We start from the raw sequence: 4730 nt of genomic DNA, 5'->3' as shown, positions 1-4730 counted from the left end.
GAAATAATTACTACTGTTACCACAGTTAGCTACTGGGATGGCCACGAACCCTAACTTTAGCTTCATGTCCACAACCCAGTTCAACCCTAACCCTAGCTTCAACCACAACCTACCCCTAACCCTAGCTTCATGTCCACATCCTGGTTCTACCCTAACCCTAGCTTCAACCACAACCTACCCCTAACCCTAGCTTCATGTCCACATCCTGGTTCTACCCTAACCCTAGCTTCAACCACAATCTACCCCTAACCCTAGCTTCATGTCCACACCACAGTTCAACCCTAACCCTAGCTTCAACCACAACCTACCCCTAACCCTAGCTTCATATTCACCTCCCATCCCAGTTCATCCCTAACCCTAGCTTCATATCCACCTCCCATCCCAGTTCAACCCTAACCCTAGCTTCATATCCACCTCCCATCCCAATTCAACTCTAACCCTAGCTTCATATACACCTCCCATCCCAGTTCAAACCTAACCCTAGCTTCATATCCACCTCCCATCCCAGTTCAAACCTAACCCTAGCTTCATATCCACCTCCCATCCCAGTTCAAACCTAACCCTAGCTTCATATCCACCTCCCATCCCAGTTCAACCCTAACCCTAGCTTCATGTCCAAATCCCATCCCGTTCAACCCTAACCCTAGCTTCATATCCGCATCAGTCACTGGCTTTATCAATAAGTGCATCGAGGACGTCGTCCCCACAGTGACTGTACGTACATGCAACTGGGTCCTGGACTTCCTGACTTCCTGACGGGCTGCACCCAGGAGGTGAGGATAGGTAACAACATCTCCACCCCGCTGATCCTCAACACTGGGGCCCCACAAGGGTGCGTTATCAGCCCTCTCCTGTACTCCCTGTTCACCCATGACTGCGTGGTCATGCACGCCTCCAACTCAATCATTAAGTTTGCAGACGACACTCCAGTGGTAGGCTTGATTACCAACAATGACGAAACGGCCTACAGGGAGGAGGTGAGGGCCCTTGGAGTGTGGTATCAGGAAAATAACCTCACACTCAATGTCAACAAAACTAAGGAGATGATTGTGGACTTCAGGAAACAGCAGAGGGAGCAGCCCCGTATCCACATCGACTGGACAATAGTGGAGAAGGTGGAAAGTTTTCAGTTCCTCGGCATACACATCACGGACAAACTGAAATGGTCCACCCACACAGCGTGGTGAAGAAGGAGCAGCAGCGCCTCTTCAACCTCAGGAGTCTGAAGAAATTTGGCTTGTCACCAAAAACACTCACAAACTTTTACAGATACACAATTGAGAGCATCGTGTCGGGCTGTATCACCGCCTGGTACAGCAACTGCTCCGCCCACAGCCGTAAGGCTCTCCAGAGGGAAGTGAGGTCTGCACAACGCACCACCGGGGGCAAACTACCAGCCCTCCAGGACACCTACACCACCCGATGTCACAGGAAGGCCAAAAGATCATCAAGGGCAACAACCACCCGAGCCACTGCCTGTTCACCCTGCAATTATCCAGAAGGCGAGGTCTGTACAGGTGCATCAAAGCTGGGACCGAGAGACTGAAAAACAGCTTCTATCTCAAGGCCATCAGGCTGTTAAACAGCCTTCACTAACATTGAGTGGCTGCTGCCAACATACTGACTCATCTCTAGCCACTTTACTAATGAAACATTTGTAATAAATGTATCACTAACCACTTTAAACAACGCCCCTTTATATAATGTTTACACACCCTACATTACTCATCTCATATGTATATACTGTACTCTATACCATCTACTGCATCTTGCCTATGCCGTTCGGCCATCGCTCATTCATATAACTTTATGTATATATTCTTATTCATTCCTTTACACTTGTGTGTATAAGGTAGTTGTTGTGAAATTGTTAGATTACTTGTTAGATATTACTGCATGGAACTAGAAGCACAAGCATTTCGCTACACTCGCATTAACATCTGCTAACTATGTGTATGTGACAAATACAATTTTATTTGATTACATACCCCAACCAGAAGCCATGGATTACAGGCAACATTCGCACTGAGCTAAAGGGTGGAGCTGCCGCTTTCATGGTGCGGGACTGCCCAGTGACAAGAGCCTACCAGACGAGCTAAATCACTTCTATGTTCGCCTCGAGACAAGCAACACTGAGGCATTCATGAGAGCATCAGCTGTTAACGACAACTGTGTGATCACGCTCTCCGTAGCCGACGTGAGTAAGACCTTTAAACAGGTCAACATACACAAGGCTGCGGGGCCAGACGGATTACCAGGACGTGTGCTCCTGGCATGTGCTGACCAACTGGCAGGTGTCTTCACTGACATTTTCAACATGTCCCTGATTGAGTCTGTAATACCAACATGTTTCAAGCAGACCCCCATAGTCCCTGTGCCCAAGAACACAAAGGCAACCTGCCTAAATGACTACAGACCTGTAGCACTCACGTCTGTAACCATGAAGTGCTTTGTAAGGCTGGTCAACACCATTATCCCAGAAACCCTAGACCCACTCCAATTTGCATACCGCCCAAACAGATCCACAGATGATGCCATCTCTATTGCCCTCCACACTGCCCTTTCCCACCTGGACAAAAGGAACACTTATGTGAGAATGCTATTCATTGACTACAGCTCAGTGTTCAACACCATAGTACCCTCGAAGCTCATCACTAAGCTAAGGATCCTGGGACTAAACACCTCCCTCTGCAACTGGATCCTGGACTTCCTGACGGGCCACCTCCAGGTGGTGAGGGTAGGTAGCAACACATCTGCCACGCTGATCATCAACACTGGTGCCCCCCAGGGGAGCATGCTCAGTCCCCTCCTGTAGTCCCCGTTCACTCATGACTGCATGGCCAGGCACGACTCCAACACCATCATTAAGTTTGCAGGCGACACAACAGTGGTAGACCTGATCACCGACAACGATGAGACAGCCTATAGAGAGGAGGTCAGAGACCTGGCCGGGTGGTGCCAGAATAACAGCCTATCCCTCAACGTAACCAAGACTAAGGAGATGGTCGTGGATTACAGGAAAAGGAGCATTGAGCACGCTCCCATTCTCATCGACGGGGCTGTAGTGGAGCAGGTTGAGAGCTTCAAATTCCTTGGTGTCCACATCAACAACAAACTAGATTGGTCCAAACACACCAAGACAGTCGCATGGGTCGCATGGGTCCTGAGATCCTCAAAAGGTTCTACAGCTGCAACATCGAGAGCATCCTGACAGGTTGCATCACTGCCTGGTACGGCATTTGCTCGGCATCCGACCACAAGGCACTTCAGAGGGTAGTGCGTACGGCCTGTTGTATTCGGCGCACATGACAAATAAACTTTTGATGTACATATTCCAGTTCAACCCTAACCCTAGCTTCATGTCCATATCCCAGTTCAACCCTAACCCTAGCTTAATGTCCATATCCCAGTTCAACCCTAACCCTAGCTTCATGTACATATCCCAGTTCAACCCTAACCCTAGCTTCATGTCCATATCCCAGTTCAACCCTAACCCTAGCTTCATGTACACATCCCAGTTCAACCCTAACCCTAGCTTCATGTACATATTCCAGTTCAACCCTAACCCTAGCTTCATGTCCATATCCCAGTTCAACCCTAACCCTAGCTTCATGTCCATATCCCAGTTCAACCCTAACAATAGCTTCATGTCCATATCCCAGTTCAACCCTAACCCTAGCTTCATGTCCATATTCCAGTTCACATATAGGACCTCTTCTTTTAAAAGTTAAAGTCGGTTTTTGACTATCTGTGTGTGCATGTATGTGTGTGTGTGTGCGCATGTGTCTTCAAGTGTGTGTCTGTGGGTGGCAGGTAGCCTAGTGGTTAAGATCTTTGGACCAGTAACTGGAATGTTGCTGGTTCAAATCCCTGAGCTGACTACGTGAAAAATCTGTCAATGTGCAAGGCACTTAACCCAATTGCTCTTGGTAAGAGCGTCTGCTAAATTACTAAAACATAAAAGTGACTGTGGTGTGTAGCTGGGATATCTCCAAGATGGATGACTCCACCACATGAAAGCAGACAGGGGGGAATGGCTTATGCTCCATGGCTCTGTCAGTATGCGGGCCAAGCCAAACTGGAGCTGGGCTCTTCAGCAGCTTCTCTGTAGACCTTCTATCTGACTCTGTTTACTCTGCACCTCCAGGTATTTCAGATAGCAATACATATTCATGGAAGCATATGTAGCATAGTGGGCTTGCCATCAGGGATAGAGATAGGGACTGAAAAGTACTTTATTTGGATAGTCCATCTGTAGATGCTGTACAAATAGTCATACTATCAACAAATTAGCTGTTGATAAACAACTGCTAGGGTAAGGGTTAGTTAATTTAAATGTTACTTATAGTCTGTACATAGTCTGTAGAGCATCTACAGATCTACAGATGGACTATCCAAATAAAGTGTTACATGATAAAGTTTACCTCTCATTGTAGTAGCAAGAAAAATGGAAATGTATCTTCATCTTATATTTATAATATTTATATTTAAACTTCATTTATTCAGTTAAGAACAAATTCTTATTTACAATGAAGGCCTACCAAAAGGCAAAAGGGCTCCTGCGGGGACGGGATTTTTAAAATTTTTTTTAATATATAGGACAAAACACACATCACAACAAGAGAGACTTAAGACAACAACATAGCATGGTAGCAGTACAACATGGCAGCAGCACAACATGGTAGTGACACAATATGGCAGCAGCACAACATGGTAGCAGCACAACATGG

The sequence above is a fragment of the Oncorhynchus tshawytscha genome, linkage group LG19 (assembly GCF_018296145.1).
Source record: "Oncorhynchus tshawytscha isolate Ot180627B linkage group LG19, Otsh_v2.0, whole genome shotgun sequence".
In the NCBI taxonomy this organism is placed as follows: Eukaryota; Metazoa; Chordata; class Actinopteri; order Salmoniformes; family Salmonidae; genus Oncorhynchus; species Oncorhynchus tshawytscha.
The sequence above is the reverse complement of the archived record's forward strand: the minus strand, read 5'-3'. Positions refer to the sequence as shown.